Here is an 8968-nt window from a genome sequence, read left to right as displayed (position 1 = left end):
ATGCTAAGTTTGAGCGGACTGTTTGCCGAAACTGTTGGACGGACAAAGTTGGGCGAACAGTCCGCGCGTGTGTACGCGGCCTTAAACAGCAAAAAACCGTGGCATCTTCTGTATTAAAGCCCATGGGGCTCACACACGGAAAAGATAGTAGAATAATAGGCCCCATCCGAAACTTGGGGGCTGGGGGAAGGCCATGGAAACACCCAGAGAGGACTCTCCCAGATGACAAACGGGGTTTCACATATGCAGGCATGTTGTAGTTCTAGTAGGGTTACAGTGGAACCAAAAACCTCAGCCTTCTGCCGGTCCTGCAAAAGTGGAAGTCCAGTCAGCCTGTCTGAAAGTGCCGTTAGCGTGGAGGAGATCTTTGAAGTTTGGCGGCTTTGAGTGCGTTGTATTCCTGGGCAAGCCACTGTGCTGCCGCCGCGGGGCGATCAAAAAAGTGCGTTGAACCCAGGGCCGTAACTCTGAGCCTGGCTGGATATAGCATTCCATATTGAACGTCAAGGTCCCGAAGGCGTCTCTTAACTTCAAGAAATGTTGCATGCTTTTTCTGGAGCTCTGCTGAAAAATCCGGAAATAGTGAAATCCTGGAATTCTCAATCTCCATCTTGTCCGACAACCCTCGCGCTTTAGAGAGAATGGTGTCCCTGTCTCTATAGTTGAGGAGTTTAAACAAGAAGGGCCTGGGACGATTGCCCGGAGGTAGGGGGCGAGACGGCACCCGGTGGGCACGTTCCACTGCAAAAAGCGGTGACAAGAATTCTTTACCAAAGGTGGCAATCAACCAATTTTCAATAAAGTCTACCGGGTTTTTACCCTCAACACGTTCTGGAATCCCCAAGGCGCGAATATTATTGCGTCTCATGCGATTTTCCATCTCATCAAGTCGCATAGCGTGCTGTTCAGTAAGATGGCAATTATATTTTAGATCCCTTTGCATGGGGGCCAGGTCATCCTCTACTGTGCTCAGTCTGCCTTCCAATGCAGCCGTCCTCTCCCTGAGCTTTTGCATGTCATGGCGGACAAACGTTATTTCAGCTTTAACCCCTTTAATGTCCTCAGAGAGGGCTGCAATAGAGTTATTACAGGAGGTGACAGCAGTGAATATGTCCCTTAGTGTAGGCTCATTTTCCAGCACTGGGGAGGGGATGGCCTGTGTCTCAGGCCTAACACTGTCCCTGGGTGTACTTACTGTTTGCCATGCTGCGGACAATCCATCCTCATCCTCCAAGGGGACTGTGTTATCTGCCTCAGGAGAGCCTCCAGGGGTAGCTTGAGGAGAGGGCTGGCCAGCCAGGGCATCCTTGTATGATTTACCGCCATAGAGGAGCTTCTGTGCTGCTTCCTTGTATTGGTCTTTGGCTGCACGCCGCGCGCCGGCGCCATCTTGGCCTGGGGGGTCCGCCAGCCCCTTCCCTCCGGTATGGCGTCTGGACATCACAGCGGGGGTCCCGGGATGTACCGCGGTGGTCCGGGATGCTTCACCTAGCGTGGCAGGAGGTAGGGGCCCCGAAAACTGCGTTTCAGGGCAGACTGGAAGGATGGAATCACGGATGGCCGGCGGAGCTCAAGGTAAGCACGTCTTCCTACATCAGCCGCTAAGCCACGCCCTCCAATAACCAAAATTTAAGATATGAAGCTTACTAGTCCTTGAATGTGGTGGCTGCATTTATTTACATTTTTACAGACAATACCTGTTGATCTTGCCAGAAATTAATCCGCTATACTAGAACTCAGACTGACAATGGGAGAGGCATCAATAATGCCCCGGACACACAATGGGATTTTCCAAAGCCAAAATCCTGGATTTTTTTCCAAATTATGTTGGCTGAAACTTGTCTTGCATACACACGGTCACACAAATGTTGTCGGAAGTTCCGAATCTCAAAGAACGCGGTGATGCTCAACACTTAGGACGAGCCGAGAAAAATTAAGTTCAATAGCCAGTGCGGCTCTTCGGCTTGATTTCGAACATGCGTGGAATTTTGTGCATCGGAATTATATACACACGCTTGAAATTTCCGACAAGTTGTCGGAATATTTGAGAACTAAATCTCAAACATGTCCGATGGAGCCTACACACAGTTGGATTTTCTGACAACAAGCTCACATTGAACATTTGTTGTCGGAAATATGTACGCGACATAAAGCTCCATACACGCTATCAGTTTTTCTGCTGATTTTTTCCTTCAAATTTACCAAAACTATATAATATGAGGTCAAACCTTAGGAGTTTCAATTTGTATGCAATGAGGCAGGCCCTCGCACTACATGGTTTTGGTAAATCCGAAGACAAAAATCTGCATAAAATATCATATAGTGTGTATGGGGCTTTAAGGCTTTTCTGCATACACTAGTACCATAAGGAACATATTGGTAGAAGGAAAGATCAGAATGAGATGAAGGATTCTTTCAATTAGAGATGTACACAATGGAAAAATGTGTTTTGTTTCGGATTAGTTTGTTAATCAAAAGTATAATCAAAACTTTTTTTGTTTGTTTTAGACAGAATAGTGAGGGAACAGCCCCTCTGTCAGTTTTTATTGCTGTCTGTGCCCCCATTAACAAGATTCACCTTCTCTATTTGTTCTGTTTACCATTATCATTAGGGATGAGCTTCGAGTTCGAGTCGAACTCATGTTCTACTCGAACATTGCCTGTTCGCCTGTTCAGCGAACAGTGAACAATTTGGGCTGTTCGCAGCAAATTCGAAAAGCCGGAACACCCTATACAAGTCTATGGGAGAAATCGAAAGTGCTAATTTTAAAGAGTAATATGCAGGTTACTGTCCTAAAAACGGCCGTTTTTTCAGGAGCAGTGATTTTAATAATGATTAAAGTGAAACAATAAAAGTATAATATTCCTTTAAATTTCGTAGCTGGGGGGTATCTATAGTATGCCTGTGAAGGGGCGCATGTTTCTGGTGCTTAGAACTGTCCCTGCACAAAGTGTCATTTGTGCAGGAAAAAAAGTCTTTTAAAATCACTTGCGGCTATTGTCGGGTCCCGTAATACAGAGAACACTCAATGAGTGTTCTCTGCATTAGCCGACAATTCATTCATTCATTGATAAAAAAAAAAAAAAAGTGTGGGGGTTCCCCTAAATTCAATTACCAGGCCCTTCAGGTCTGACATGGATATTAAGGGGAACCCCGTGTCAAATTTTTTAAAAGAATTGACGTGGGGGTCCCCCTAAATATCCATAACCAGACCCTTCAGGTCTGATATGGATATTAAGGGGAACCCTGCATCAAATTAAAAAAAAAATTGACGTGGGGGTCCCCCTAAAAATCCGTATCAGACCCTTTATCCGAGCACGCAACCTGGCAGGCCGCAGGAAAAGAGGGGGGGACGAGAGAGCGCCCCCCCCTCCCTCCTGAACCGTACCAGGCCACATACCCTCAACATTGGGAGGATGCTTTGGGGGTCTGTGACCCCTCAAAGCACCTTGTCCCCATGTTGATGAGGACAAGGGCCTCATCCTCACAACCCTGGCCATTTAAAAATAAAAAAAATAAAAAAAAGATTCCAGCGGTGCTAATCCACTCTTGCTATCCAGCGACGGGTCTCCGGGGTCCAGCGATGGATGATCATATCCAGCGACGGGGGATCTCTCAGTCCAGCGCTGTCCATACATCCTTCTTCTGTCTCCACTCTGGAGACACTGCAGAGATCCCAGGCTGACGTTTCTTATATTAGAAGGGCGGGGCCACCCGTCACCTGACCCCGCCCCTCTGACGCTGGAGAGGGAAGCTAGGGGTTCCCCAGTGACGTGTGGGTGACCCGGCCCCCTCTGATGTAACGGAAACCTGCGTTACATCAGAGGGGGCGGGAATCTTTTTTTTTTTTAATAAAGGAATTTTTCAAAAGTGTGTTTGTCTTATTTAACCATTTTGACACTTTCTTTGTGAAATGGTAGGGGTACTTTTGTACCCCCTTACCATTTCAAACAGGGGGGGGGCCGGGATCTGGGGGTCCCCTTGTTAAAGGGGGCTTCCAGATTCTGATAAGCCCCCCGCCCACAGACCCTCACAACCCTGGAGACACTGCAGAGATCCCAGGCTGACGTTTCTTATATTAGAAGGGCGGGGCCACCCGTCACCTGACCCCGCCCCTCTGACGCTGGAGAGGGAAGCTAGGGGTTCCCCAGTGACGTGTGGGTGACCCGGCCCCCTCTGATGTAACGGAAACCTGCGTTACATCAGAGGGGGCGGGAATCTTTTTTTTTTTTAATAAAGGAATTTTTCAAAAGTGTGTTTGTCTTATTTAACCATTTTGACACTTTCTTTGTGAAATGGTAGGGGTACTTTTGTACCCCCTTACCATTTCAAACAGGGGGGGGCCGGGATCTGGGGGTCCCCTTGTTAAAGGGGGCTTCCAGATTCTGATAAGCCCCCCGTCCGCAGACCCTCACAACCAACGGCCAGGGTTGTGAGGATGAGGCCCTTGTCCTCATCGACATGGGGACAAGGTGCTTTGAGGGGTCACAGACCCCCAAAGCATCCTCCCAATGTTGAGGGTATGTGGCCTGGTACGGTTCAGGAGGGAGGGGGGGCCGCTCTCTCGTCTCCCCCTCTTTTCCTGCGGCCTGCCAGGTTGCGTGCTCGGATAAAGGGTCTGATATGGATTTTTAGGGGGACCTCCACGTCAATTTTTTTTAAAATTTGATGCGGGGTTCCCCTTAATATCCATATCAGACCTGAAGGGTCTGGTTATGGATATTTAGGGGGACCCCCACGTAAAAAATTTTTTACATTTGACACGGGGTTCCCCTTAATATCCATGTCAGACCTGAAGGGCCTGGTAATTGAATTTAGGGGAACCCCCACGCTTTTTTTTTTTTTTTTTATCAATGAATGAATGAATTGTCGGCTAATGCAGAGAACACTCATTGAGTGTTCTCTGTATTACGGGACCCGACAATATAGCCACAAGTGATTTTAAAAGACTTTTTTTCCTGCACAACTGACACTTTGTGCAGGGACAGTTCTAAGCACCAGAAACATGCGCCCCTTCACAGGCATACTATAGATACCCCCCAGCTACGAAATTTAAAGGAATATTACACTTTAATCATTATTAAAATCACTGCTCCTGAAAAAACGGCCGTTTTTAAAACTTTTTTTTGCATTGATCCATGCCCCCTGTGGCAGGACCCGGGTCCCCAAACACTTTTTAGGACAGTAACCTGCATATTACCCTTTAAAATGAGCACTTTAGATTGTGAACGTTCGAGTCCCATAGACTTTAATAGGGTTCTAAAGTTCACACGAAGTTTAGGTCTGTTCGCAGGTTCTGGTGCAAACCGAACAGGGGGGTGTTCGGCTCATCCCTAATTATCATTGAACGTTAAAGAAAAGCTCACATTTTGGGTTGTCCCGAGATAAGTAATAGAGTGGAAATCTAACGATGGGGACACTAGTTCTGGTGAGCTGGGGGTCCCCAAGAAAATCCCTTAATTTTCAAAGACTTCCTGTTTGGCTATGGGGCAGGAAGTGAAGGGAAATCTCCACAATGGGACACAGATGGTGGAAAATAAATTCACAGGGGTTACAACTCTTCCTCTCTTAATCCAAAGTGGAAAAAAAAGTGTTGCCTATAGTTCTACTTTAATCATTTAATTTCATCATATTCATTTTATTAGAATGATTTGTCTTCAGAATTTGTTCTGCATATTATGATTTGCCTTCCTCTGGATCAACTGTGGGTGAAGGATTGTGTATATGGGATTGTATTTTTTATTTTTTTTTGGACTTGTGTCTTTTTTGACTAACTATATAACTATTTGCTTTGTATATTCATTATTTTTTAACTTAATCAATTAAAAATTCGAATTTTGGAAGGCGGCTATATTCTGTTCTATCCTATTTTATTTTATTCTGTTTTATTGTATTATTTTATTCCTTTCCATTCTATTCTATAATATTTTATAATTAAATGCTCAGCTCTTAGGTTGAATTTTCTGGGTCAGACAGGCCTGAACAAATTAGCAATCATTTGACTTCCACAACTCTTGTAGATTTTTTTTCCATGGAATAATAGATTATAAATAAATAGGTGATCTTTTTAAATCCTTTCCCAGACTAAAGCATTTGTCTCTTTCTTTTTTCGGGCCTTATGCCGCGTACACACGATTGGAATTCCGGCCAGAAAAAGACCAATGAGAGCTTTTCATCGGAAAATGGGACTGTGTGTATGCTGCATCGGAATTTAGCTGTCCAAATTTCCGCCAGCCAAAAATTGATAGCACTTTCTATCGGTAATTCCGATCGCGTGTATGCAATTCCGACACGCCAAAAATCACGCATGCTCAGATTCAACTACGAGACAGAAGCTATTGGCTACTGGCTATTGAAATTCCTTTTTCTAGTCCTGCCGTACGTGTTGTACGTCACCACGTTATAAACGAATTTGATGTGACCGTGTGTAGGCAAGACAGCTAGAGCTGAATTCCATCGGGTTACCGTCGGGAAAACCATCAGAGCTTTCTCCGACGAGAATTCCGATCGTGTGTACGTGGCATTAGAGAGCTCTATTAATCTCAGAATGATGACCCCACCCCAGACACATCAGTAGCAAAAACAAAAAAACATTTTTAAGATATCTGAGAGTCAAATAAGACTGGTATTGCCTCTAAAAAAAGGCTCAAACCATTGGCATCTTATCTGGAACACCAGATTCTACTTTTATAGATTGGAAGTGGTGATAAATGTAGAGGTGTGCTTATTGTTTTGTTTATTGTGACAAATCTGCAAATTGGTAAATTAAGATTGTGAGAAGGAATACACCAAGTCAATTTTATATCTAATTTTTCAATATACAGTATCAGTAGGCACTATTTTAATAAAAATGTGCTTACATTTTTTACATGACTATATAATGTATGTTACTTTCTATTTTGACCATAGCTACACTTTAAAGGGGTTGTAAAGCTTTGTGTTTTTTCACCTTAATTCATCCCTGTTTTACTTACCTGAGCCCCGAATCTCCGTGGGCACGATCCTGTATTGCTTTCCCCCAGCTCCTGTGGGCTCTTTATTGGATGATTGATAGCAGCGCAGCCATTGGCTCCAGCAGCTGTCAATCAAATCAATGACGTGGCACGCTGGGGGTGGGGCCAAGTTTATCACACAGGGGCACGCCCGCTTGGGTTGCCACCTGTCCAGGATTCACCCGAACAGTTCGGTTTTGAATCATGTATTTGTGTTTCAGTCCACCTGAAACCCGGACACATTATTCAGACCAGGCTCTGGCTCCCCAAGTAACCGAGCTAGTCATAAACAAATCTATTGCCACTGTGGGCGGCTGTTTGGGGGCCGGTTTGGCATCACTGAAGGGTGAGGTGATGATGTCAGCAAGAGCAATTTGGCCACACCCACTGGCGCTCTCTGTGCGCTACATGGCTACCCTCCTTGGGGCACCCAAATGTGTCCCAGGTCTATAGTGTTTACTGCAATAAACAAAAGTGTGCCCTGTGCCACAAAAGTGTTCGGGTTTGGCTTAAAGAAAACGTGGCAACCCTAGCACCCGCAAGCTAACCCCCTTGGGAAAACGCTTCCCAGAGGAGGGTTAGCTCTTGCGAGGAGGAGCCGAGACAGCCGCTGAGGGACCCCAGAAGACGAGGATCGGGGCCACTCTGTGCAAAACGAACTGCACAGTGGAGGTAAATATGATATGTTTTTTTTTTTTTTTAAACCTATACAACCCCTTTAAGCTTATCACAATCCCCAAAAAATAAATAAAAAATAAATAATAATGAACTTTTGTTAGTAATAACAACCAGCAAGTTTTAAATAACTAAGTAAAGAATCCAGGTTCAGAGAGGCCTCGGAAATCCTAACACGATCAAAAGTTTTGCCACAGCCTCCAGTTTTCTATGTCTTAGTGTCAAGCATTATTCTGTGACCTTTGTGACAGGTTCACATAAAGCATAAATGGTGCACTTCATCTTTAGGCCTGGTTCACATCTCTGCAGGTTGCAATTTGCATATTCCAGGTGCATTTTGTGTTTTTCAATACACGTGTTTGATCCTTTGAACCAAAAACCAGAAAAAAGTCCCTGGCCCGTTCCATAAAATACACAGGTGTGAACGTGAACCATAGGAAACCATGTTAAATGGACTGTAGTGTGTTTCTGCAAAACTGAAAATGCACTCAAAAATGCATAGATGTTAACCGGGCCTAAGGCCTGATTAGCACCTATGCATTTTTAGGGCTTTTTGCAGATTTGCACTACAGAACGTGTTCCTTAGGAAACCATGTTAAATGGACTGTAGTGCAAATCTGCAAAATGCAAAAAGTATTAAAAAATGCATAGGTGTGAATCCAGCCTTAATGGACTTTCAGTAAATCAGCAAAATGCAAAAAGAACTTAAAATGCATAAAAAGTCCGATGGGAGCTTTTTGGTTGGCTATTCCGACCGTGTGTATGCCCCATCTGACTTTTTCTGTCGGAATTTCCAATGGACTTAGATAGAGAACGTGTTCTAAATTTTTCAGTCGGAAATGCCGATGGAGGTTATCCTGTTGGCAAGTCCGACCATGTGTATGTGGCATTAGAGACACTACAATCCTTTAATATCATCCACATACCATCTATAGCAGTAGTTCCAGAGTCTGGTTTAGATTTCTTTGACACGGCAGTTCTTCACTAAGCATTGTAGAAATAAGTTATTGTGATTTCAAAGCTCCCCTCTATTTATAGTACCCAGAGCCATGTTTAAGTCCGATGGGAAGCCAAAGCCCTTGATGCTTCTATTCCTTTCTTGTCCTTTCTTCATGATAGAAAATAAAACAAGCAGCAATATAATTATATTATCATTATTAACAACTGAAAGTGTGTTATTTTCTCTTTTTCTATTTTTTTTTTACTTTGTTTTTCTTTTAAAATGCTAATATGCTTAAAAAAGAACTCCAGTTAAAAAAAAAAAAAAAGTTAATGAAAAGTAAATAGCAGATCAAGTTAA

At 44.1% G+C, this 8968-nt stretch overlaps 1 protein-coding gene across 1 annotated transcript in view; it reads right to left on the bottom strand.

Annotated features, from left to right (window-relative positions):
• Positions 1–8663, bottom strand: part of LOC143963911 (olfactory receptor 6N1-like) — a 27483-nt gene extending 18820 nt beyond the window's left edge. Inside the window, exon 1 of the mRNA XM_077473647.1 lies at positions 8595–8663. The gene's annotated coding sequence lies outside the window, so the exon portion shown is untranslated. The remainder of the gene's footprint in view (positions 1–8594) is intronic.
• Positions 8664–8968: the final 305 nt, after the last annotated feature.

This window comes from Lithobates pipiens, unplaced genomic scaffold (genome assembly GCF_037356315.1).
Source record: "Lithobates pipiens isolate NorthernLeopardFrog02 unplaced genomic scaffold, aLitPip1_a1.2 Scaffold_8, whole genome shotgun sequence".
NCBI classification, from domain to species: Eukaryota; Metazoa; Chordata; class Amphibia; order Anura; family Ranidae; genus Lithobates; species Lithobates pipiens.
This window is presented reverse-complemented; position numbering and strand designations above follow the sequence as displayed.